The sequence below is a fragment of the Gobio gobio genome, assembly GCF_949357685.1.
Source record: "Gobio gobio genome assembly, chromosome: 7".
In the NCBI taxonomy this organism is placed as follows: Eukaryota; Metazoa; Chordata; class Actinopteri; order Cypriniformes; family Gobionidae; genus Gobio; species Gobio gobio.
The window spans coordinates 24217107-24245064 of record NC_137103.1 but is presented as its reverse complement, the minus strand read 5'-3'; positions in this window follow the sequence as shown (position 1 = coordinate 24245064).

The window sequence follows — 27958 nt, the reverse complement described above, 5'->3', positions numbered from 1 at the left end:
TATTCGACATCCCTTAAAGGGATAGTTCAAGCCATCCTAGGTGTATGACTTTCTTCTTTCAGACGAATACAATCAGAGTTATATTAAAAATATCCTGGCTCTCCCAAGCTTTATAATGGCAGTGAATGGCAGCCCAAAATTTGAAGACCAAAAAAGCGTTAAATATGGGTATTTTTCTTACAAAAACCCATCAATTAAATTCGGAAGGCCTTTATCAACCTATTATTAGACTACTCGAAATGAATGTGTGCGCTTAAGATATTGAAATGTTAACATCCTTTTTTTTAAAACATTTGCATTCACCAATATGATAATATTACTTTTTTCTGCTTTCTGGAGGCTGGCCAGAAATAATGAGATTAATTGAAACATTTTATTCTGTTGACATCACTAGCTTTTAATGGAAAGAAGAAAAACTAATATTATATTTGTATTATATTATAACACCAAATATATTATTAATACTAATTTTTATATTATTATCAATATTTACACTGAAGATGTTGTTCATGTATTACCAAAAGAAAAGCATTTCTTTATAATATCACACAATCTGTTTCTCACACAGTATACAATAGTTTTTATACAATACAAAAAATAGCTGTCTTATTTAGAATGGAAGTCCCTCACAAGGGCGTCATCATGTTTGGTGTACTTTAAGTTTATAAACCTCTTGGAATGTGAGAAAACAGTATAGATTCAGAGTATGATCATGTAGCTTGCAGTTACTGAATGATGCTATCATGTAAAAATCTGTAGGCCAGAATCTGTAAGGAATGTTTCTAGAACCTTACTAAGAATTTAGGCTGTTCTGGGGGTCAAAGCAGGGGTCATGCCTAGTATTAGAAAAAATGCACCTAAAGTGACCACTTAGAACGAGGTTACGTGAACATGAAAGTGAGGCTATTTGAATTTTCACACAAAGGTGGAATGAGCCGTTGTTCATTTACAGACAGTGCGTGCTTTGCGGACAGGTTGCATGTTTGATGTTTTCACCCGTTTCCTCTGAGCGAAACCCCTGTTGAGTTTCACTTTTCCTTTACCAGGTAATTAAAACCTCCTTGCTGACCTTCACAAACAGAAAGCTGGTATGAAAGTCATGGTCAACTGCCTTTGTACAGAGTATTATAGAAAACAACAACAACTACAAAAGTAACCTTCCTCACAGCAGCGGACGTGGGAGGTCTTTGATTGTGCATATCAAAGAATCGCTCCCCCTGTGTGCTCATAGTAAGCCTCCCAAGGTCAGACTGTCTTCCTCCAGTACATCACCACAGACTGGCGAAAATAGTGCAAGGTGTTGGATACAACTTTTTAGCCCAAATAGTCTGTAAATGTAAAGTATGGCTACTGTGGCCCTGTTTGCACAGTGTCGGTCATGTGAGAAAAAATAAATAAAATCCATGATACATGTCTGTTGAATCCACATTGAAATTAAAGGGGTCATGAACTGAGAAATCAAATTTTCCTTGCGCTTTTGACATATAAAAGGTCATCATACTATAAGAATATTTTGTAAGTTTCAGAACTGAAAACTTCCTTGTTAGTCCAAAAACAGCTTTTATTGTTAAAAAAAAAAAAAAAGATTTTTAAAATTAAATCATTAAAATTTGTATTAAACTTTTTGTTTATAAAATAAACTTTCTATTGCCCAGCGAACGATTGTGGAATGTGACTATCGTAATAGTGCAGCTAAAGACCACCTCTGCAGAAGAAAATCAACGCCTACTTCCTCATTGCAACTTTGGCCCCGCCCACTGGCGTGTTAGTGAGATGACGAGGAGAGGAGACCCTGATCTCTTTAAACATCACAAAATAGCCATGTTAGTCTCGTTCGCATAAACAAAAGATGTTGTTTTTGTGAATGTGTTTCAAGAGGGTGCTTCTCGTTTCTTTAATGTTTCACTGCTCCAGGTGTGTGTTCATTACTCTCTGCTGTGTGTGTGCACTTGGATGGGTGAAATGCAGTGCACAAATTCTAAGTATGGGACACCTCATCCTCATCTGCCTTCACTAAAGGAAAGAACGAAAGGTGCTTTGCAAGATTTGAGTTATGGATGATTAATGTTCATGTCTCTTGCACTTCAAGAAATGTTGTTTACAATTCCTAATGAACATTACTAAAGCAAGATGCACTTTGTAAATAAATGTATGGTTTATTCAAACATTTTAACCTTTTAAATGAATGACATGGCTTGACATGATTTTGCACACCAGCCACTGTGGCTAGTGGTTTTACTAGCCACTCAACATTTTCACTGGCCACAATTTTGACATTGTTACCATGGGGAAAACGGATATGTTAGATATGTTTAACATTATCTCCTAATTTGGCAGCCGGTATATTAGGGCTGCTGTCACTTTAAGACCTGAAACACAGATCCATTATACAGTTACAGATGCGTTTTCTTCCTCAAACTGAGTGAGTTTATGGGAGTACTCGCCAAGACTGGCATTTTGACATTATTTTGTGTGTATTTGACTGTTTAAGCGCAGTTATAAGCAGCAATAATAAGCAGAGAAAAATGACTCAATTTTGTACGAGGCATTGAGAGGCGGCTGAAGCAGAGTTTGTAGATAAGGGAAGAAGGAGGCGGGAAAAGACATTTAAAAGACTTTAATCAAATAAATAAACAAAATGAAAGAAAAAAAGCCAGCCCCTCACGGAGGACTGCCGCACACACACAACAAAACATAAACAAAACACAACTTAAATTCCAGGCCTGGTCCTCTTTCGTCTCGCACCGTCGTCGCTCCTCCTTTTATGCTCCCGTCACTCCGCCGTGAGACGAGACCGGTGTGGTGCGCAGCTGGCGCTCATTATCACTCACCACCGGCCTGCTCTCATGGTCCCTCGCTTCGCTGCTTGCCACATACCCCCAACGCCCTTCGCAGGTCGGGGGGCACTCCCGAGACTTATCACGGCGGCCGCAGTACCTAGGGGTAAGGACAGAGAGGCGAGAGAACGAGAGAGGGGAGAGAGGAGAAAAACAGAGGGAGAAAAAAAAAATCTGATCCGTTTCCCAGACACACTGCCGCTCGGTCCTCATTCAGCCGAGAGGCTCTTCATCGTGGTGCCATGCGATGGCACTGGGCACTTGGTGGACGGCTCGAACCTCCTCCGCCCCCTGGCAGCCGGCGGTGGCTCCTACTGAGGGAGCCGGCAGCGAGTCCCGCGCTCCCTGTTCCTCCCCTAAATGGCGGATGGCAGCAGGCTCCAGCTCAGGGCAAGCACCGGCGACTCCTCCGCTCCCTCTCGGACAGCAGCCACCCCACCTCGACCCAGGGGCATGGCAGCGAGCTCTCCGTCCCACCTGATCTTCACTCACTCCAGCACCACCGCCTCGGGCAGCCCCTCGCGGTCTTCATCCATCCGCGCTGCCCGACCTCCTCAGCACCGCGATCCCTCAGCAGCGAGGGCTCTTCGACAGCATATCCCTCCTTCCTCCCGGGTTTCGGCACCAATGTGACAGAGTTTGTAAGGGAAGAAGGAGGCGGGAACCGGCAAACATTTAAAAGACTTTAATCAAATAAATAAAAAAAATGAAAGTAAAAGCCGCAGCCTCTCACGGACGACTGCCGCACACACACAACAAAACATAAAAAAAAACACAACTTAAATTCCAGGCCTGGTCCTCTCTCGTCTTGCACTGTTGTCGCTCCTCCTTTTATGCTCCCGTCACTCTGCCGTGAGACGAGACCGGTGTGGCGCGCAGCTGGCACTCATTATTGCTCGCCACTAGTGATGGGAAGTTCAGTTATTTTCCGCGAACCGGTTCTTTCGGACAGTTCGTTTCAATGATCCGGTTCAAAAAATCGGTTCACCGGTTCTTTTACGTCATCACGTAATGACGTCATTTCTATCATCCCGGCGGATGAAAATACATTAAAACACATTCATATAATTTAATTTGTAATCATAACTTAGTATAATAATAATAATAATAAGTATCGTCATCATCGTCTTGGATAAGTTCTTACATTTACGTTTTGCAAAAGCACTCAATACAGTCACTGTGGTGCAAACGTGGATATTTACAGGGATTAAAAAAACTTACATTGACATAACATAAATTTACACAAGTCCTCGGTTCAACCGCGCTCATATTATCAGCACAGCATCAATTGTCAGAGAAAAACAGTTTGGTTCAGACGGTGCCATGCATGCTCACTTTGCTCAGTCTCTCAGCTCATCGGTGCTCATCGGTTCTGAAAACAAATACATGTTTAGTTTGACCGTTTTACAATCCATGCATTGTGTTTCCAAACTTTAAAATAATACATGATAAGACAGCATGTTTCAACATGTTTCAAACATGATTAATTTTATACACATGAAACCTGTAATTCGTTCCTCTGAACAAATGACACGCATTATCAGCTCATCGGTTCTCAGTATCGAATGTGTCCGACAGAAACGGTTCTCGATTCTGTACTGATGATCCGGTTGTACACGCATGCTCAGCTCATCGCTTCTCATCGAATGTGTCCGAAAGAAACGGTTCTCGATTATGTACTGATGATCCAGTTGTATGTAAACGCATGCTCAGCTCATCGGTTCTCAGTATCGAACGTGTCCGAAAGAAACGGTTTGTTCAGATTCGAGAACTGTTAACTCGAGAACTGCTGTACGTTCCGTAGTACACGCGCATGCTCAGTATCAGCTGCTCATGAGTTCTCATCAGTTCTCTCAGCACATGTCTCAGTTCAGTGAACTGTTGGAGTTACTAGAGTAGCATATACTTCAGGATATCAGTTTATTTCTAGTCAGAGGGACTGTCACTCATGTCAGAAAGTTAGTAACTTTAGTAACTTATGGATCAGCGCTGACTCGAGACGCGAATCGTTTAGAACAATTCAGTCTGATTTGGTGAACTGGTTCGACCGGTTTACTAAAAAGAACCGGTTCAAAAGAACGATTCGTCGCGAACCGGACATCAATAGCTCGCCACCGGCCCGCTCTCACGGTCCCTCGCCTCGCTGCTTGCCACAGCGGCTTTATTTGCACTCACTTTGGGTGTGAGCACAAAATCTTGCGCAATACACGCAATCCCATGCTGAAATTCAAGACCTGTAACACCAACAATATTCATCCGGAGCAAATGAAGCGAGTGAGGGGAGGCGGGATGAGCTGTCGGAGAGATGAGAGAGTGAGAAAGCACAGCTGGTATCGTGTTTCTATTCTGCGGAAAATGAGTATTGGAAGTGTTTCAGATGTATTGAAAAATCTATATTTTTGACAACACTACATTGCACTTAGTTTTTAATTTCATGCCTTTTTAAAAGACTACAGTTGAAAAAAATATACATTATATATACAATTCAACCCGCCAAAGTGGCTAGTAGGAGTGACTGCGTTACACTGACGCCACCGCTGAAATCCACCCACATTTGACGGGTTGGCGGGTGTTAATGTCAAGCCCTGCATGTATCTAATTACAGTCAGTCACAACATGGTTCAACAAACAAGACTTCTATATAGGATGCACCTGTGTTTTCTTTCTAATAAGAAAGCATCAATTAGACTACTGAGAAGTGCACATGCAGAACCAAAATGGGTGTTTCTTAAGGGTACGTTTACACAATATTTTTGATTTGATTTGAAAATAGATGATGGACACTTTACTACGATGGACACTTTACTATCCCATGAGACCACTGGAGAGGTTTTGTGAATGGAAGTGAAGCAACTGATGCTGGTAGGTCACATGATAAGGGCAACATGGCAAATGTCCAGATTACATTCATACTACACAGACTCCCAGCGAACAGGGAATGTTTCCATTACTTAAAGGGAATGTTAACAAAACGTTCTAACTTTTTGTTAGCTGGGCTCATACTAGAACACACTTTTTAGCAGTCACAAAGTAATTACTTATTCAAAATAAGTACCTACTCAAGAGAGTATCCAATTTCGGAAGCAGTCATACTTTCATGATCTTGTGGTCAACAACAACAAATCAATGTCAGTTCAATATCACTGTCTCCGCCCATGTGTGCTGTCGGCTTTCATCAAAATTTCAATGCTGATCAAACATACTTTAAACATTGAAATGCCAACTAAAATGATGGTTTGGATCAAAACTCCACATTGTATCAATGTCACCTTGCTATTTGGGTAATCATTTGAGGTTTCTTTCTGAGTGTTGGAAAAAAACACCACACACAATGTGAATCCACAGAGCCATGCACTAGCAGAAGTACATTTCAATAGCGATGGAGCTGAACAAAAAAAGGAAAGGGGCGAAAAATGTGTCACTTGCAGCTGTGGATTCCTAATCCCTCAGAGAAAAAGGAGAGAGAGTGTGAAAGAGAAAGAGAAAAGAGCATTTTGGTAGTGAACCTGTGAGTGAAGCACAAACCCAGAGGGATCCACAACTGCAAATAGTGTTTGGAAATGTTCAAGTTTAGCCTTGTGTGTTCTGGTGGTGGTCTGCAGCATCACGGAGACAGGTAGAGAAGGCCACCCTCATTTTAATTGCTTATGTGTTGTTTCTCAGTACAACCGACCTGTAGTGATAAAGCGTGAGCCGTTAAGTACAGAGCTCGTTTTATGAATGAGGCCAAATCCGTGGAGGCATGAGACAGTATTGGGCCATTTTGTCAGCAAGGAAGGTCCGAAGAGAATTTAGCGTCCTCTCTGGGGTGGATGGATTGCCACCTACCCGTGCAATCATGTACCATGTGCCGAGCGAAAGAACACAATGGAGAAATAAAAGATCTTTTGTGAAGGCAGAGAGGATGGAGGGAGAGATAAACGAGAGGCTCCGTAGAGGCTTGCGTCAGAAAGACAGAATAAAAGTCAAGACATTTACAGTGCCAGAGGAATGAATAGAAGAGAAGGACATGGAAGATATTGGTTGCAAATTAACTATATTTATTAACATTTCTAAAATAACTCTTGCTAATGATGGTTTTGGGCTGCATAAAGGCTCTACACAAGACATATAGTATAAGTTCTGAGTGTCAAACTCCACCTTGGGTCAATAATTGGCATCATGAAACAGAACAATTTGCGGTTTTATTGCACATTGTGTGTGTTTGGGAACAGGTAGCGGGACATGTTATAGGGAGAGACATAGGAGAGGGGAGATTTTATATCCTGAGGGAGCGATGTGGTATGACCAGAGAGTAGAGTAACAAAACAAGAGAGGGAGAGCCTTTTTCCCACAGTTCCCCAGAGGGTTTCATGTAAAGTCAGAGCAGTAAGAGAGATGCTGATAGGGAAGAGGTAGAGCTCTCAAGCTGAGCTCAGAGCTCACAAACAGACTGCTTCTGTCTGGTTTTACTGATCAGACACTGTAAACCCAGACAACTTACCTCAACGTTGTGCTTATCTGCCAACAGTGTGCTAACGGCTAAAGCTAACCAGCCAAACCCTAATTCTTTAGATGTTGCTTATTTCACATGCAAAGGGATTTTTTTTAAAAGGGACCTATTATGCCCATTTTAACAAGATGTAATTTAAGTCTCAGGTGTCCCTAGAATTTGTCTGTGAAGTTTAAGCTTGAAACAGATCATTTATAAATCCACGTTGTATACCCATTTCTGACTACATTCAAGAACAGGCTGTTTTCATGCATGTGCCTTTAAATGCAAATGAGCTGCTGCGTGCCGCCACATAGTTCCAGCCTCAATCGGATTCTCAAGACATCAAACAAGACATCTGCTTGGTTTTGATTATCATCTATATTGCGATCATGCTCAAGGATAGCATAGTTCTTCTTTCATCATTAAAGTTTATTATTTCCACGCGTTTTAAAGCTTAACTTCGAATGGATCGTTTTTTGAAACCACTTATCTGAAGCACACGCACACAGACAACTGGCTGTCAGACGTCAAGTCTTGTGAGTAACTTTCGTATTTTTTGTTGTGTTTAAACTTTCAAATACACAAAAGGGTCTTGTTAACCATTGCAGCTTGCGAAAACAAAATAGCGGCGCCGTGGGTGGAAACGGGCAGATTAAGGGCGGTAATATTATAATAAGATCCCCTCCCTACGTCAGAAAGGGAGAGAAATCTTAGTGGCTCGTTTTTTCACGTGCTTGCAGAGAAAGGCTTAACAAAACAAAGTTACTGGGTTGTCCTTTTTCATGTGTTCTGGGTTGGTAGATGCACCAGGGACCCGATTATAGCATTTAAACATGGAAAAAGCATAGACAGTAAAAGAAATGGACACAGCAACCCCATAAGCTTCGACAGGGAAAAGTGAAGTAAATTAGAAGCGCTCACTTCCTGATGGCTGAGCGTACTGCGCAGCCTCAGACTGAGCTTGACGACGTAGATGTGACGTGAGCAACCTGTCTGACAGTTGTAAGTCTTCTAGTAGTTGAGCAAAGTGAAATCTGAATCACGTTGTTGAAATATTTTGTCCCGTTGCCTTTGGCTCTCTATGGTCTTCTCCACATGCTTCTCCCTTGACTTTATCGGACTTTATGCCTCCGCGTCCCCCCGATTGTCTCATAGAAAGTAAAAGATTTCCTGAGAGCTTCTCCTCCTGTCTATACGGTAATTTATCTACTATGCGACAGAGTCGCGTGGTTATGACGCAATTGTTAGCCTATTTTTTACAAAATCGGCTTGTACGGGTTGATAGTGGTAATGGAGCCTTTTATACATTGTCGTGTTTCTTTAGAAATAAACAATGGACAAATGGAGTCTTTAAACGCCTCAGATGGAAAGTTATTCGCTGTCAAAGTGACGCCAAAATGAATGGGAGTCAACGGGATGCTAACAGCAGGGGATGGCTTGGTTAGCAATGGCTGCTCCTATGGAAGGTACGCTTTCCGGGTGCTGGATTACCCTCTTGGGAAAAAGTCAGATTTTCATGATATGTCCCCTTTAAAGACACAGCAGCAAAAAACAACCTGTTTAATTCTGAAGGCCAAAGTATACTCTGGTTTTTACACATACACTAGGCTAGGGTATGCGTATAGTGTGTGTGACGCACATTTTTTCCATTAGCACAATATGCATACATGCGAATTAAGAACATTTTTATCTGTCAGAACTTCTGGAGAGAAATAGTGCAGACACTATTGCATAATATGGAAAAAAAATACTATGGAAGTCAATGGGGCCAATCAACCGTTTGGTTACCCATATTCTTCAAAATACCTTCTCAGCAGAAAAAAGAAATTCATATATGTTTGGAACAACTTGTAAATGAGTAAATGATGACAGAGCTTACATTTTTTGGGTGAACTATCCATTTAAGCTCAAACCTATTAGAAATCCACATGATGGCCCGATATTAGGAATATTTAAACACAACGACTTTTTGGGACTTTAACTTATTCGCCGTATCCCCCAGAGTTAGATAAGTCTACACATACCATTCTCATCTCCGTGCGTCCATAAATCTGACTGACGCATCAACCGCTAGCCTAGCTTAGCACAAAGACTGGAGGTAAACGGCTCCAGCTAGCCTATCGCTCATAAGTGACAAAATAACGCCAACATTTTCCGTTTAAATGTTGTGATGTGTATAGTTACATTGTGTACTAAGACCGACGGAAAATGAAAAGTTGTGATTTTCGATTTTCTTATCACGCAGGAATGAGAGTATAGTATAGCTATATCGGTCTAGAAAATCGCAACTTTTCATTTTTTTCATGGAGTCTTTGTGCTAAGCTAGGCTAGTGGAGGGTGCGTGTTATGGCACGCACGAGATGAGAATGGTATGTATGGACTAATATAACTCTGGGGTATACGGTGAATAATCTCACTGCTATTGCTTTGAGACCTTATGACCCCTGCTTTAGTTCACATCCAGGAATAAGCTTTGCATTTAAGCTTTAACTTTTTTTTTTCTTTTTATCAGGCTGTTCTGAAGGAATTAGGATTTTAATACTAAAATTGTAACTGTGGTATTGTAACAGTCACAGTGAATCATAATGAGAATGCACATTTTTTTGCACATTGACATATGTAATTAAGATTTATTTTTCTTGTGATATGTAGTCCATATGAGTTTGTACAGATTACCTTTGAAATGAGTCATTGAGTTGTTAATTGTTTCAACAGAGCTTTTCTGACCTTTTTGCTGTTATTACTTTTCTCTGTGTTTAATTAGGGGTCGAAAAGACCTTGGGACCAATCACTTCACCAGAAACAAAGTCTAATTAGTAGAAAGGAAAAGGCCTTTTAATTGTATGTCAATGTCAAAGGAACATTGTAATTAATTATTATATAGTCATGGAGTTGGGTATTTCTATTTTATAAAAGGTGTGTGTGTGTGAGAGACATGCAAGAACAGTGTGTGAATGCATGCGGACGAACACATGTAATATGTATGGTTGTTTATATACACCATATTGTTTATATACACCGATCAGGCATAACATTATGACCTGTCAAACAGCCCCTACCTGTCAAGGCATGGACTCCACTAGACTCCTGAAGGTGTGCTGTGGTATCTGGCACCAAGATGTTAGCAGCAGATCCTTTAAGTCCTGTAAGTTGCGAGGTGGGGCCTCTATGTATCGGACTTGTTTGTTCAGCACATCCCACAGATGCTCGATTGTATTGAGGTCTGGGGAATTTAGAGGCCAAGTCAACACCTCAAACTCGTGCTTCTCAAACCATTCCTGAACCAGTTTTGCCTTATGGCACGGTGCATTATCCTTCTGAAAGAGGCCACAGCCACCAGGGAATACCGTTACCATGAAAGGATGTATGGTCTGCAACAATGCTTAGGTAGGTGGTACATGTCCATCCACATGGATGGCAGGACCCAAGGCTTCCCAGCCGTCTTGCCTTCTTCCCAAAGTACATCCTGGTGCCATATGTTCCCCAGGTAAGCAACGCACACGCACCCGGCCATCCACGTAATGTAAAAGAAAAAGCTCACATGCACACTGGACAGGGGTCAGCATGGGCACCCTGACTGGTCTGCCAGCTATGCAGCCCCATATGCAACCATCTGTGATGCACTGTGTATTCTGACACCTTTCTATCAGAACCAGCATTAACTTCATGAGCAATCTGAGCTAGCTTGTCAGTTTGATCGGACCACACAGGTCAGTCTTCGCTCCCCACGTGCATCAATGAGCCTTGGCCGCCCTTGACCCTGGCAATAATGTTATGCCTGATCGGTGTATGTACTGTATGTCTTTCTTATACAGATCAGTGAAAAGAAATATAAAAAAGTGTGAATACAGTTTCACAGAGCTTCTCTTCTGTACCTATATGATGTCCAGCACGTGGCTGTTCTCAGGTCTGCCTGTATGTAGATCCAGTAACCACCTCTATATATTATAAAACACTTGCACATTTCATTTAATTCAGCTGTCAAATTTTCTGTGTTTGCATTATACAAATTACAGCCCTTACAGAACTAAACAAATCTCTGACAGCTGACAGATTGTGAATCATTGTCCTGATGTACGGTATCAGTGTTTCAATGATTTTTGTTAATTTTGTAAATCATGCATGTGTTCTGACCAGATCAACCACAGCCGTATGAGGCAGTTCTGTCCCGTCCTCAGCTTCCTCTGTGTGACTTTGCGTTTGCTGTGATTGATTGTATAGCTCAAGGCTGGATCATGGTGGGCTTTTTTTTATTTTATTTTTTTACTTGTTTTCTTGTAATATAGTGTTTATTGTCAGAATATTTTATTATGGTATTCCATGTGCAATAACTGAAAGACATACGGTTTGGATATTTTTTCTGAGTAAGAACCAGTTTGCCACAACTTGGCTGTATACAAACACATGAAGATGAAGGAATCAGGTTCAAAAGTCTTTAATAATCTACACTGAAGATAATCCAAGGCAGGCAGGCAAAATAAAACACAACCGTCACATAGACAAGAACGGACAGCTGTACAGCTGTAACACTGTGAATATTTCCCTCATGCAATAAGAACTGTCATCATTCGCGTACACATTCATGTTAACATCCTCTCTACATTTAAAAGCCACAGTGTACATTTCTGCAAAAATTTTGAGGGGCGGTAAGTTTTTCATTTTCATTTTCTTACTTGTTTTAATTTTCCTCTTTTAATGTGAATATCCTACTCCTGTCTGCTCATAAAAACAAACTCATAAAAACAAACGATCTTAGAGCCAGGATAAGTTTTCAACGGGACATGAGAGACTGCAACATCTATTGTCTGTCCGAAACATGGCTCACGCCAGCGGTCCCGGATACAGCCGTGACGCCGTCCGAGAACTTCTCTGTTTTTCGGATGGACAGAACAGCCGAGGCCGGGAAATCTAAAGGCGGTGGAGTGTGTTTCATGATAAACAAGAAATGGTGCGATCCTAGGAACATCTCCATTCTTTCGCGATCCTGCTCGCCTCACTTGGAACATTTAACTCTCATGTGCCGGCCTTTCTACCTGCCGAGGGAGTTTTCCTCGGTCATCGCCACTGCCGTTTATATTCCACCACAGGCAGACACGGGGCTGGCTCTATCTACCCTCCATGATGTGACCAGCGGCTTCATAAACAAACACCCCGACGCTGCTTTCATCGTCGCGGGTGATTTTAACAAAGCTAACCTAAAGAAAGTATTGCCAAACTTTCACCAGCATGTCTCCTGTCCCACACGAGGAGCAAACACACTGGATCATTGCTACTCTCCGTTTAAGAACGCCTACAAAGCTCGTTCACAGCCAGCTTTTGGCAAATCGGACCATGCCGCCATTTTCCTCACACCGGAATATAAACAAAGGCTCGTTCAAGGGCCCCCGGTGAGGAGGGAAGTCAAACGCTGGTCATCCCATTCAGAGATCACGCTACAGGCAGCTCTTGATGACGTCGACTGGGACATGTTCCGCGCGAGTTCTGAAGACGTCAGCGAGTTCACAGAAGTGGCGCTCTGCTTTATCAACACACTGACAGAGCAAGCCACACAAACAATAACTATAACGTCCTTCCCTAATCAGAAACCGTGGGTGGACAGTTCAATCCGCACTGCAGTTAACACGCGCACTATCGCGTACAATGCCGGTCTCCAAACGGGGGATATGAGGGAGTACAAAGCTTCATGTTACGCCCTCCGGCGCGCCGTTAAAGCCGCAAAACTCCGCTATAAAGACCGAGTGGAATCTCATTTCCAACTCAACGACTCCCGGCGGATGTGGCAGGGACTGAGGTCCATCTGTGCTTTTGGAACTAAATCCTCTGCAGAGGTGAGAGCTGATCCGTTGCTGGTGAACGAGTTAAACTCTTTCTACGCTCGCTTTGATGGTAATCGCGGCAGCGCGACTCCGGCGAGTGACGCGTCAGAGAGAGTCCCTCAGAGCAGCAACGGTCACGTGATCTCTGTCTCGGAGGACGAGGTTCGGAGGGCACTCAAACGTGTGGATGTCAGGAAAGCTGCTGGGCCGGATGGTATTTCAGGTCGTGTTCTGCGGTCCTGTGCTGATCAGCTCGCAGGGCTCTTTACATCCATATTTAACGAGTCCCTTGCTACATCTGTTGTCCCCACCTCCTTCAAACGATCCTCCATCATCCCTGTACCTACGATCAGTAAACCCTCTTGCCTAAATGACTATCGTCCAGTGGCTCTCACATCTTTAGTCATGAAGGTCTTTGAGAGACTCATTAAAAACAACATTTGCTCCTCCATTCCTGACACTTTGGACCCTCTTCAGTTTGCCTATCGTCCCAATAGATCGACTGAAGATGCCATCTCTCACGTCCTTCACTCCTGCCTCACTCACATCGACAGCAAAAGTGGGAACTATGTCAGGCTGCTATTTATTGACTATAGCTCAGCCTTTAACACCATAGTTCCCATTAAGCTAACACACAAACTCCTGGATCTAGGCCTGAATTCTTCTCTCTGCCTCTGGATTGAAGATTTCCTCACTGGCAGACCCCAGGCGGTGAGAGTAGGCCAGTTCACCTCCACCTCCATCACCCTGAGTGTTGGAGCTCCACAGGGCTGTGTGCTGAGTCCCCTGCTCTACTCTCTCTACACCCATGACTGTTTGTCCACACATAGCTCCACCTCTATCATCAAGTTTGCTGATGATACTGTTGTCCTGGGTCTCATCTCCAACAACAATGAGACGGCATACTTGGACGAAGTGGAGCAACTGACATCATGGTGCCAGGACAACTGTCTCTCTCTGAATGTTAACAAGACCAAAGAACTGATTGTGGACTTCAGGAAGAGACAGCATCGGTCATACTCCCCTCTCATGATCAGCGGTACACCGGTAGAGAGAGTGAGCAGCTTCAAATACCTGGGTGTGAACATCTCCGAGGATCTGACCTGGACTACACACATCCAGACACAGGTGAAAAAAGCCAGGCAAAGACTGTACCACCTGCGCCAGCTGAGGAAATTCAGGGTTTCACCAGCCATCCTGAAAACTTTCTATCGAGGGGCGATAGAAAGTGTCCTGACTCAGTGCATCACAGCGTGGTACGGGAACAGCACCAGTCACGATTCCAAAGCCCTGCAAAGAGTGGTGCGCTTATCCGAGCGCATCTCAGGCTCAGCTCTCCCGTCTCTGCAGGACATCTACACCAAACGCTGCAGAGGTAGAGCTACTAAAATCATCAGAGACATTAATCACCCTGCAAACTCTCACTTCACCCTGCTGCCATCTGGTAAGCGCTTCCGTAGCCTGATGGCAAAGACTGAAAGACTCAGGAGGAGTTTCTTCCCCCAGGCCATCAGACTCCTGAACTCAGTCACGTGACTTCACTTCACCCCGCACACGCATAAACATCCAGTTTAAACATTAACATCCACATACTGCCATTGCACTGCACTTTACTTTCCTATTGTTACTGCGTAACAACCTGTAATAAACCTTGCACATTATACTTCTTTATATATACATATATATATATTTATGTTAACCACTTATTTCTAAGTCTACAGTTGCTCACTTATCATATCCACTTATTTTTTTATATTTTTATATTTTAATTTTTATATTTTTATTTTTATCTTATTTCCTATTTTTATCTTTTACTTGATTTATTTATAATTCTACTTATGTTAATACTTTTTATTCTAATTTTATTCTATTTCTATTTTAATTTCTTGTAACTGTTATTTGCACTGTCCATGGAGCGGACCTGTTTACATTTCACTGCCAGTTGTATATTGTGTATATAACTGTGTATGTGACAAATAAAACTCTTGAATCTTGAATCTTGAATCTACATTTAAAAGCCACAGTGTACATTTCTGCAAAAATTTTGAGGGGCGGTAAGTTTTTCATTTTCTTACTTGTTTTAATTTTCCTCTTTTAATGTGAATATCCTACTCCTGTCTGCTCATAAAAACAAACTGTGCCTGTTGTCAGCATTTTTCTTTCTTCAAATAATTATTATTTTTTTTTTTTTACATGGTAGCTGTTAGCATGCTAGGTCGCTAAGAAAATCATCAAAAGGTTGCTAAAAAAATCTTAAAACAAGGTCAGCGGGTAGACTGCACTGATGGTGAATGTAGGCTGTAAGATACACTATAATTGCCAAAAGTTTTGGGACGCCTGCCTTAACATGCACATTGACATCCCATTCTTAATCCGTAGGGTTTAATATGGAGTTGGCCCACCCTTTGCAGCTATGACAGCTTCAACTCTTCTGGGAAGGCTTTCCACAAGGTTTAGGAGTGTGTTTATGGGAATTTTTGACCATTCTTCTAGAAGTGCATTTGTGAGATCAGGCACTGATGTTGGACGAGAAGGCCTGGCTCACAGTCACCGCTCTAATTCACCCCAAAGGTTATCTATCGGGTTGAGGTCAGGACTCTGTGCAGGCCAGTCAAGTTCCTTCACACCAAACTCGCTCACCCATGTCTTTATGGATCTTGCTTTGTGCACTGGTGCTGTCACAGGGTGTTTTGGTGTTGTTTCATGTTCATGTTTCATGTTTTTAGGTTATCATGTTCACTGTCTTATTTTTTAGTTTGCTTTGTTCACTGCCATGCACTTCCTGGTCTTATCATGTGATTCCCATTGCCTCATGTCTTGTGTCAAGTCATTGGTTCTTTGTCTCATCATTGTTCACAGGTGTCCCTTGTCTTGTCATTAGTCTCAGTGTATTTAAGCCCTCATGTTTGTATAGGTCTTTGTGTAGTATTGATGTTGTAACCTGCCGTTGGTAAGTTTATGTTATAGTGTCAAAGTCAAAGTCAAAGTCAAAGTCAAAGTCAAGTCGTTTCATGTTTTGGGATCTTGGAAATAAAACTGTACTTGGGTTCTGAAACCTTGCCTCCAGTGGACTATTTTGTGACAGGTGCGCTGTCATGTTTGAACAGGAAGGGGCCATCCCCAAACTGTTCCCACAAAGTTGGGAGCATGAAATTGTCCAAAATGTCTTGGTATCCTGAAACATTAAAGGGATAGTTCACCCAAAAATGAAAATTAGCCCATGATTTACTCACCCTCAAGTCATCCTAGTTGTAAATGACATCATCTTTCAGACGGATAATCGGAAATCGAAGTTATTGGAAAAAAGTCCTGGCTAATCCAAGCATTTTAATGGCAGTGAAGTGTTGTCTTGTTTATGAAGTCCATAAAAGGGCATCTATCCATCATCAGTCTATAAAGTTTTAAATATGGATATTTTTCTTACACAAATGCTCCACTTCGCTTCAGAAAGCCTTTTTAACTGTGTGGAGCAGTTATATGATGGATAGATGCACTTTTATGGACTTCATAAACGAGACAACAATTCACTTCCATTATAATGCTTGGATTAGCCAGGACTTTTTTTATTATAACTCTGATTTCTGATTATTCGTCTGAAAGAAGAATGCCATATACACCTAGGATGACTTGACGGTGAGTTAATGCATGGGCTAATTTTCATTTTTGGGCGAACTAACCCTTTAAGAGTTCCCTTTAAGTTAAGGGGCCAAGCCCAACACCTGAAAAACAACCGCACACCACAACCCCCCCTCCACCAAACTTTACGCTTGGCACAATGCAGTCAGGCAAGTACCGTTCTCCTGGCAACCACCAAACCCAGACTCGTCCATCGGATTGGCAGACAGAGAAGCGTGATTCGTCACTCCAGAGAACATGTCTCCACTGCTCTAGAGTCCAGTGGCGGCGTGATTTACACCACTGCATCCAACGCTTTGCATTGCACTTGGTGATGTAAGGCTTGGATGCAGTTGCTAGGCCATGGAAACCCCACTCATTGGACACTGCTAATCTGAAGGCCACACGAAGTTTGGAGGTCTGTTGCTATTGACTCTGCAGAAAGCTGGCGACTTATGCGCACTGTACCTTTATTTTTAAGTGTATGAATTAAATTTTGCAACATTGATTTTGGGTTACCGTTATGGACTCTTATTTTGATATACTGTTCAGTTTTCTTTAGTTCTTGTTTCTCTGCTCTGTTTAGTTTATGTTTCCTTGGTTTCTGATTATGTCCCTGTTTCTGTGATTATCATCAGCTGTATCTTATTTAGTTCCTGATTATCCACTGCATATATACTCACTGTTCAGTTTAGTTCTTTGATAGTTTGTTTATGTTTGTGTTCCTGAGTAATTCTGAATAGTTATTATTAAAGATTGTTCTAGTATTTCTCTATCATCGTGCACTTCATTACAACCACTCAGACATTTTGTTAGTAGACAGATAAAAGCATCTATTATTGTCAGTATTTGTGCTGTACAGGAAAATTTATTTATTTTTTACAACCGTTCTCAATGTACCCTTAACGGGAGTAAACTGTCGACCTTTAAAGAGAGGAGGAATGTAACATTAAATGGACTCTGACAGTGTGTAACACTGAAAAGCAGAATTCAGAAATAAGATTCTGACATCTTTAGTGAATAATTTAGTAACTTTTTTTATGCTTTCATATAATAGCAGAAGTTTTACTGCCAAAACTCAAACCTTTTCAATGGAAGGCTGATAATAGTTTAAGAGCCTAGATTTGTATAAATATTATTAACACCATAAATCTTTGTTGTCATTATTTGAGATGAAATTCTGTGATGTAACAGAAAAAAACAGAGTATGTCTGAGAGAATGAGAAAGAGAGAAACAGGCAGTATTTGAACACCTCAGTAGGCTTTGAAGTGTTGGACTTCTCAACTGGGTTGTGTGTGGAGCGCTGAATTTCTCCTCTGACAGCTGATGAGGAGATGACTGCTAATTGTCACGTCCTTCTTGTTCTTTGAAGTGTTAAAAGAGAAAATTTCCTATGATATGTTTGCTTTATTGAACCGCATGAATGATTTTAACTCCCTGTGGTTTTTTCTTGCATCTTTAAAATGGTTGTAAAAATGCTGACAACATTTTGGCTGCATTTTTAATTTTTAAAATATTCTAACAGAGCATACAAAGACCTGACAATGAGGTATTGAGGTATGGGAGGTGTTTTAGTAAACAATTTCAGTGATGTCGTCATAGCAGACGTTTTTTTTTTTTTTTTTTTTTTTTCAGTTATTTTCAGCATGCAATAGACATAAATACTCAATGGTAAAATAATATTTTATTTATTTATAGCTATGCACCTCCCCGCACAATTAATATGTTCACCATGAACAACATATGCACATGCGTAGGATGTTAATCAAGCAGTCGACAAAAGGTCATTCAATTTGTTCCCATAAATAACAATATTTTCCTTCTGTTATGATACAAAATGATTGGCAGATTTTTAGCAGGAACAACAACATCAAAAAATCAAATACACACCGAAACAAGCCATATGCTGCTCTTGCACTATTGCTGGGGTAGATTTTGATTGCTCTGACATACTGCCAATCCAACATCATTAAACAGAGCAATTAACATCATTAATTTTTCAGATTATTTGGATACCATGGCAGAATGTCCAGGGGAGGTTTAAAACCACCCATGGCGACAAAATAAATCGCGGACTTTGGCGCATGAATAGGTGATGGATTGCAGTGTGGGATCCCCTGCTCTGCTCTGATTGACAGGCCTGACATATGGAATAGTTCTGGTACTCTCTAGAGACTCGGAAAGAGTGAGAAAGGGTGGGAAAGAAAGAGAGAGAGAGTGTGTGAGAGGGGCTGGTGAGTGAGCCGTACTGCCTGCCAGCTCGAGAGGAGGAGGAGAGGGTGCTTTCTTACTACAATCTGTATTTCTGATCAAAGGAGCTCCAGATCTCACTCTATCTATCTCTAGCCTTCTCTCTGCCTGTCTCGAGCTTCCTTCCTTTCCATCTTACTGCATATTCCCTCTCTCTCTTGCTCACTCACTCACTCGCTCGCTCTCTAAATTTAGCACCAGAGGCAATTAGTGGTGAAGTGCTCAGAGCAAGATCTGTAACTGCTGACAGGTTCCACAAGTACAACAAACTACAGTGTGTGTGTGTGTGTGTGTGTGTGTGTGTGTGTGTGTGTGTCTGTGTCTGTGCGCGTGCGTGTGCGTGTGTGTGCGTTCTGTTTGGGTGTTTAAATATGCAGCTCTTTGCCCATTTAAGCCTCTGAAGAAGAGGTCGTATTTGCTATTTAGACAAGCGTACATGTGAGAACAGGTATGGACACTGTTATTTTATTATACAGTGGGGAGAACAAGTATTTGATACACTGCCGATTTTGCAGGTTTGCCCACTACAAAGTCTGTAAGTCTGTAATTTTTATCATGGGTACTCTTCAACTGTGAGTGACGGAATCTAAAACAAAAATCCCGAAAATCATATTGTATGATTTTTAAGTAGTTAATTAGCATTTTATTGCATGACATAAGTATTTGACACATCATAAAAGCAGAACGTAATATTTGGTACAGAAACCTTTGTTTGCAATTACAGAGATCATACGTTTCCTGTAGTTCTTGACCAGGTTTGCACACACTGCAGCAGGGATTTTGGCCCACTCCTCCATACATACCTTCTCCAGATCCTTCAGGTTTCCGTGCTGTCGCTGGGCAATATGGACTTTCAGCTCCCAGCATTTTCTATTGGGTTCAGGTCTGGAGACTGGCCAGGCCACTCCAGGACCTTGAGATGCTTCTTACGGAGCCACTCCTAGTTGCCCTGGCTTTGTGTTTCGGGTTTTTGTCATGCTGGAAGACCCAGCCACAACCCATCTTCAATGCTCTCAGTGAGGGAAGGAGGTTGTTGGCCAAGATCTCCCGATACATGGCCCCATCCATCCTCCCCTCAATACTGTGCAGTCGTCCTGTCCCCTTTGCAGAAAAGCATCCCCAAAGAATGATGTTTCCACCTCCATGCTTCACGGTTGGGATGGTGTTCTTGGGGTTGTACTCATCCTTCTTCTTCCTCCAAACACGGCGAGTGGAGTTTAGACCAAAAAGCTCTATTTTTGTCTCATCAGACCACATGACCTTCTCCCATTCCTCCTCTGGATCATCCAGATGGTCATTGGCAAACTTCAGACGGGCCTGGACATGCACTGGCTTGAGCAGGGGGACCTTGCGTGTGCTGTAGGATTTTAATCTTCAGTCTCTCACAGTTGAAGTGTACCTATGATAAAAATTACAGACCTCTGTATGCTTTGTAAGTAGGCAAACCTGCAAAATCGGCAGTGTATCAAAAACTTGTTCTCCCCACTGTATATATATATATGGTTACGTATATGGTTTTTAACTACTTTTTGTTAATAGTATTAAAATTAGTCGGGCACAAAAAGGGCCCCCTGAGGTTAAAGTATACATACTACTTCTTTAAAGTGCCCATTCCCCTATGCTTTTTTGAATATTACCTTTCATTTGTAATAGCTGTTTGTGAATGTAAAAGGTCTGCAAAGTTTTAAAGATCAAAGTGCATGATGAATTTAGTTATTGTCTCTCAAAAGGAAGAACCGATTCTGAACTGACTTAAACGAGTCGTCAGCAATTAGCCTCACTTCCTGTTACGTAACAATGTAACACATTTGCATAATGCCAGCCTATGGTTTTCATTGACTGCGCACAACGTCTACTTTGACCCGCCCTCAAACACTGTAGTTGTAGCTGAGGCCTGGACGAGTTCAGTTTTTTGTTGTCATGTCGAAAAAACGCAGTTTTCAGTGCTGCAAATTCACATTGCATGCACTACAAAAGGATGAGGACTCGCACTGGAATTGATATGGAAATACTGACAGAATTTTTAGGATAATGTTCATATCACTGTGTATCAAGTGCTGAGGAATTTGAAATTCAGTTATGTTAATAAGCTAATTGTTTAACCGACACGTGCTGTAAACAGCAATCACAGCAGACTGGGCCATCTGACCAATCAGAGCAGAGTAGGCTCACAGAAAGGAGGGATTTAGAGAGACTGAATCTTCAAACAAACCGCTTTCAGACAAATGAGGTGATGTGCAATGTAGAAAATGTAGAAAATGTAATTTTTGTTGAACTTGGATGCATTTAAACCTATTGCAGGAGACAACCAAAACAAAATTAGTAACCATTAAAATATAACAATATTGGCACTTTAAGGTATTGAAATGCACCTTTTAGGGGCAAATAAGGTGCAAAGTTGTCCTTTTAACTCTTTCCCCGCCATTTAAAAAGCCAGCCACCGCCAGTGTTTTTGATAATTTTCACAAAAATGTCAAGGCCCCCAGAATATTTTATTATTCATGTAATCTTTTTTTTTTATCAACACTTGAATATGGGTATGTTTCATACAAAAAGCAACATTTTGAGCAAAAAGCTGAGAATCATGTTTTTGACAAAGACTACATCTGGATCGGATTCAGAACGATGATCAAAACACAAATGGAATAGATCGATTCCATCAACACTCTCAAAGCTTCACAGTTGTATAGGGGTCGTTGTATAGATATGTCCTGGGTCGACATTTCAAACAGTAACATTATACATATACTGTTTAATTTTGATGATCACGTTATTTTACATATGCATATGATTACATATGATATCGCTTGTTTCTGTGTCTTCTTCGCCTGTGTTTTGATCAGGAGATTCAGTACTCTTTCAGAAGATGTGTCATAGCGCCCCCTACCGTATATGAAAAGACGGAAACCCGGAAAATGTTGTGCTTGGCGGGGAAAGAGTTAAGGATACTATACTATCCCTGTAACATGCTATTGTATCATTATGCAATTTTTGTAAAAAAAAATCTGAAGTTCTGTGAGTTTTTCTTTTTCTTGAAGCTGTAACATAAGTATCACCGTGCTTTGATTTCTGTGAACATAATTAATGTTGTCATGATAATGCAAACAAATCAGTTTTTAAATGGTAATATCCACTAAAAGAGTCCTGTGCACGTGCTACGTTTGACGTTTCCTGCGTATTTGCAGTACTACAGAATCTGCCACTCTTTTGCTGAGAACTGTGATCAGTAATAGTTTGATGGGAGGCTGATTGAACCCTTCCCTGACAGTGAGCTGGAAAGACGTTTTCGCTGAACGTTTATTCAGGTGGGAGGATAATGTAGAATGATTTGAAAGAGCCCAATAGCAGCAGAGAAACCCAACTCTCCTGAGAGTTACCGGCCTGTCCGGACTCATTAGTCGCCAGCTTACTCTCTTCTCCCCTGTTTTCTACCCGTGAAGAGGGTGCACATCTCCACCTCAGACGGCTTGATTCAAGGAGACTATTTAAGGACGCAATTCAGTTTCTCACTAGTCTGAATTAGTTATTATTCCTCCATATAATCCCTGTGGACTCGAGATATTATTCCTATCATAAGCATTTGACTGAATTAGGTTGTTTTTTTTATTTGTACCATTAAATGCCAAATGAAACACGGCAGATATAGATGAGTGACTGATTGTAAAACCAACTGAACCAATATTTGGATGTTCAGGTCAAGTATTTGCTGAGTGCCGGTGATAAAAATTTATTACTTCTCATCCTCGGATATTTCCGACATGAGAGAGAGAGTCCAAGCCAATGCACGGCGCAACATTTCCACACACTTCAGCATTGTTTTGTGCAGCCTACACAGTTTATATCCAAACCATTCTAAAATATGGCTTTTATCCGTGTATCATTTTCATAAGCGAGGACTCATAAGTAAATGCTAAATTGTTGCAAAATAACTTGGGTATATGCTATTTTAGTAGTAACTTCAAGTTCATATTTTCTGATTTTGAATCCTGCATTCAATTGAATTGACCTGAAGTGACCCCAGTCTGTTGCCCTTCTTGGAAAGCACATGTGTTACTGGAAAAATGTGCGACGTTTTACAGTATTGCTTGGTTATCTGAGGTATTGCCAGAACCCTTTTGTCTCAGGTGGTTTTACAGAGGACTTGTATCATCCCCATGGGGAATATCACATTTGCATAGTGTGATTATCTTCAATTGTTTATATACGCATCATAATGCTGTGGTGTTCATGGGCATGTGGGTTTATGGATGTTTAAAGCTCATTTTTGTGTTGAGATTTGAGCTGTGAATCAGGCTCTGGTGAGTCAGGGAGAGAGACGCTCTAATGAGGGACTAGCTTCTGCCAACTGGTATTATGTTACCTTTTGTTGTCATGTAAATCTCAACACTCAATAGAGAATAATAGCCATGACTGACATTTTCAAGAGCTATGCGGTTTTCTTCTCTGTCCCTGCATAGTTCAACCCCATGTGATAATGTTGTTGTAATGTGTAAAGAATAGCAGCTTTTGAGAAAATCCTCATTCGCAATACACTATGTGATGGCATTCAAAAAATGCAGGTCTTAATATACACTAGGACCCTAAGTAGTCAAAGGATGTATCTTTTACAATAGATCATGTGTCTGCTTGGTTTCCTTTTTGTTTTGTTTTGTGAAAAAACTGTTTGAGCTGTATTTCTTCTGAAAATTACAAGTTTTGTATTGCCATTAAATGTAATGTTGGTCTAAAGAGATTTTCTTATGCATGTGTCATTCCTAACATGCATGACTTTTCTTTCATATTAAACTCAAAAGGAGATATTCTGCTCTTTTCCATCAAATTAGAATCAATGGAGACAGAAGCTTTTAAGCTTGAAAAAGAGTGAATCAAATAAACACTATGGAAATATCATAGAGGTAGGTCATATGATTTGTGCACTATTTTCCAAGACTTCTAAAAGTATTACGATAGCTTTGACTGAAAAAAATATGTATTTTATTACTAATGTCCCCTCCAGTGGCTTGTTAACTGCTGTGGATCATTGAGTCAATGAGTTAAACTTGAGAAACAGATTGGTTTGTTTCATAAACAAATTATTTAAACCAGTTTTGTAAAATGAATCAACTTTTTTAAAAGATCTGTCTCAAAATTGATTAGTTCACAAATCAGATACCACATACCATTTCTTGTGAAAGGGCAAAGTGTATGTAATGATTTTCAGTAAATAGCTATTTAAATTGTGAAGTTTATAACCCTGTTTATGGTCAATTTTAATGATACTTTTATGGTTTATGCAAAATCCACAATCAAAAGAGCAACCAGCACAGTCTTCAAAATATCTCCTTTTGTGATCTAACAAAGGAGAGTCATCAAGAAAGTCAGAAAATAAGGACTAAACTTTAACAATTGGGTGAAATGTTTGTGAGTTCCCCTTCGAGGGAACTCGCACTGTGTCGTCGAGTGACAACACTCTGGGAACGCCCACAGCGTAGCGCATCTGAAGTATGAATGAAATCAAGCCAATCTGATTGGTGCTGCTTCATGACGTAGTAGATGACGGCATACCCGGAAGATACAAAGGGACGCTGATGCATATACACAACAGCTTTTTGCTCTTCAGCTGAGCGCTCTGTGTGAAATATTGTCTGTCTATTTGGTGTTGTTTGTCCTATATATCAGTCAAAAACTAAAAAACTAAAAAGATGGCTAGCGAGCAACACTTAGAGAGGTGTGTACCCGTGTCCGCGATTCCTTGCGGGCTCGGACACACACCAATTATGTGTGCAATGCTTGGGTGTGCAGCACGCTAGGGCGGCTCCCTGTAGCGAGTGTGATAAGCTGCCGCTCAGGGTGTTGCGCTCGCAGCTGGCTGTGTTCGATGAGACCGGCCAAGCCCGCGAGCCCCATGGATCTGGTCGTCGGAGATCGTGGGGCTCGCAAAGGGATCTCTCAACGGGACATGGGACTGCTGAGGCACTTTCCCTTTCCTCGTCTGAGGATTCCGATGTTCTCCCGCCTCGTGTGGAAGCCCGCAAAGGGGCTTTTTCCCGCGGGGCGGAGGACCCGATGCTTCAGCTGTCTGGCTCTGAGGAGTCAGATGTGTTGAGCATCGAGGCGGGTGATGTGGAGCCTGAGCCATCGCTTCACTCACCCGCTCAAGAGGAGTTAGTGGAGGTTTTGACCCGTGCTGTCAAAGGAAGAACCTGAAATCCAGCCGCCCAGTAAGCTGGATGAACAGTTCTTCAGGCGCAGGTCTCAACCTCCACGCCGGGGCCTACAATGAGTTGTGCAAGTCCGGGGTTAAACCCTACTCAGCCAGGCTCTCCAACCCCCCAGCGCTCGATTTTGCTAATGTGCTGGGGGCGGCTGAGCAGGGTTATGGGACGCTGCCTCGGGTGGAGGAAGCTCTCGCAAGCTATCTTTCTCCCGAGGCCGCCTCATCCCTTAAGGCCCCGGTGCTGCCCACCATGGCGGTACTGCAGGCCTACCAGGCCGACCTCCTCAAGGAGCTCGACGAGGGTGAGGGTCCGTCTCCGGACGATGTCACGGAACTCAGGAAAGCCACCGACTTGTCTCTCCGCATCACCAGAGAGACGGCCCGCGCTATCGGCCGCTCTATGGCTGGTTTGGTGTGTGTGGAGAGACATCTCTGGTTGAATCTGTCGGGGATGAAAGAGAGAGAAAAACATTTTCTCCTGAATTCCCCGATTTCACCTTCTGGCCTTTTCGGCAGCGCGGTAAACACCGTCGTCGAGAGGTTTCAGGAGTTGAAAAGCAGTCGGCGGCTTTCCAGCAATACCTCCCTCGTCTGTCCAGCTCCTCGGGGAAGGCTGCCTTAAAGGGGCAGCCTCGGCCGTCTACTAGCTCCTTGCACCGGCAGGTGCAAAAAGATAGTGTTGCCTCCCGCGCCCCTCCCGAGGGAGCCTGGCAAAGGAGGCGGCGCTCTCGTGTTAAGCCTCCTGAGCCGAAGGTCGATCTGAGGACCGTCCTTCAGGCGAAGAAGGCTCCCGCCAAGAGGTCCTAGCTGCAGCCGGACCGCTGAGAGCTGTCCCCCCCGGGGTGGAGTGACGAGGTTGTTTTCCCCCCGGAGCTCTCGGGAAATCAGTGCTGTGTTCCCGCTTCGGGCCTCACTGGTTTCCCATGCACACACGCCGCCTCAGTCGCCTCTACAAAGACCTGCGACTGGGCAGCGAATGCGTCCGCCCACCGAAAATTGTTCTCGACTGCTCCCTGCCGGTCAGCCGCTTCAGGGGGTCGGGAACTAGGCTTAGTTGACACCCGAGGCCAGCCTCGAGAGGCTGGTTTCCTTAGTAGATTATCTCCCCCGAAGTTCAGCGGGGTGGTCCGGACTGTGGTCGGCCCAGAGCAGGTTTTGGTTATGGAACAGGAGGTACAAGCCCTGTTAGCCAAGCAGGCCATAGAACGTGTCTCTCTGGCAGACAGGGTGTCCGGGTTCTACAGCCGGTACTTCATAGTTCCCAAGAAGGATGGAGGGTTGCGTCCGATAATAGATCTCAGGCTCTTGAATCGTTCTCTTAGGAGATTCAGGTTCAAGATGCTCATAATTCCATCCATCGTGAGTCAGATCCAGTTCGAGGACTGGTTCGTCACGATAGATCTGAAGGACGCATACTTCCATATTTCCATCCTTCCATGTCACAGGAAGTTCCTGAGGTTCGCTTTCGGGGGCGAAGCGTACCAATATTGGGTTCTTCCCTTCGGCCTGGCACTCTCCCTTCGCACCTTCACCAAGTGTATGGATGCAGCACTGGCTCCGTTGAGACTCCAGGGCATCCGTATACTCAATTACATCGACGACTGGCTTATTCTAGCCAAGTCGTGTGAGATGGCAGTTCGGCATCGAGATGTCGTTCTGGCCCACATCAGGTACTCTGGGCTGAAACTCAACATGAAGAAGAGCGTGTTGACGCCCTCCCAGAGGACGACGTTCCTGGGGGTTGTATGGGACTCCACGACGATGCAGGCACAAATGTCTCCCGCGCGCGTGGAATCCGTACTGGCGATGGTCTCCAGAGTGAAGCTAGGCCGCAGCCTCACTGTGAAGCAGTTTCAGAGACTGCTGGGGCTCATGGCAGCAGCGTCCAACGTTATACCTTTTGGCCTGCTGCACATGAGACCCCTACAGTGGTGGCTGAGAGCCAAGGGGTTTTCCCCGAGGGGAAATCCGTTCCGTATGATCAGGGTAATGTGCAAATGCCTTCGTTCCCTCGTCATATGGAGGAAACCTTGGTTCCTGTCCCAAGGGCCAGTGCTAGGAGCATCATGTTGCCAGAAAGCCGTTTCAACAGATGCCTCCCTCACTGGCTGGGGCGTGGTCATGGACGGCCGCTTTGCGAGAGGTCTGTGGGAGACCCAGCATTCTTCCTGGCACATCAACTGCCTGTAAATGCTGGCGGTCTAAAAAGCACTGAGGAGCTTTTTCCCGGACCTCCGCGGCCACCATGTCCTGATACGCTCGGACAACACCTCAGTTGTCGCGTATCTCAATCCTCAGGGGGGTCTGAGGTCACGCCCTCTTTACAGACTGGCGCATCAGATCCTCCTGTGGTCCCAGGGGAAACTGTCGTCTCTCAGAGCGATGTACGTCTCCGGGGACCAAAACCAGGGAGCAGACGTCCTTTCAAGGCAGGGGCTGAGGCCCGGGGAGTGGCGACTCCACCCAGAGGTGGTGGAGGCCATGTGCGAGAGATTCGGCCCAGTGGAAGTGGACCTATTTGCGTCTCGAGAGACGTCCCACTGTCCACTGTGGTTTTCTCTTAGGCATCCAGCTCCGTTAGGGCTGGACGCCATGATGCAGACGTGGCCGAGGCTGTGTCTGTACGCATTTCCCCTGATCGCTCTGCTCCCGGAAGTTCTGGAGCGGGTCGCCGGGAGGGCATCAGCCTTCTCTTAGTAGCACCCCGGTGGCCCACTCGAGTATGGTTCTCGGACATCGTAGCACTGCTAGATGGCCCTCCATGGCAGA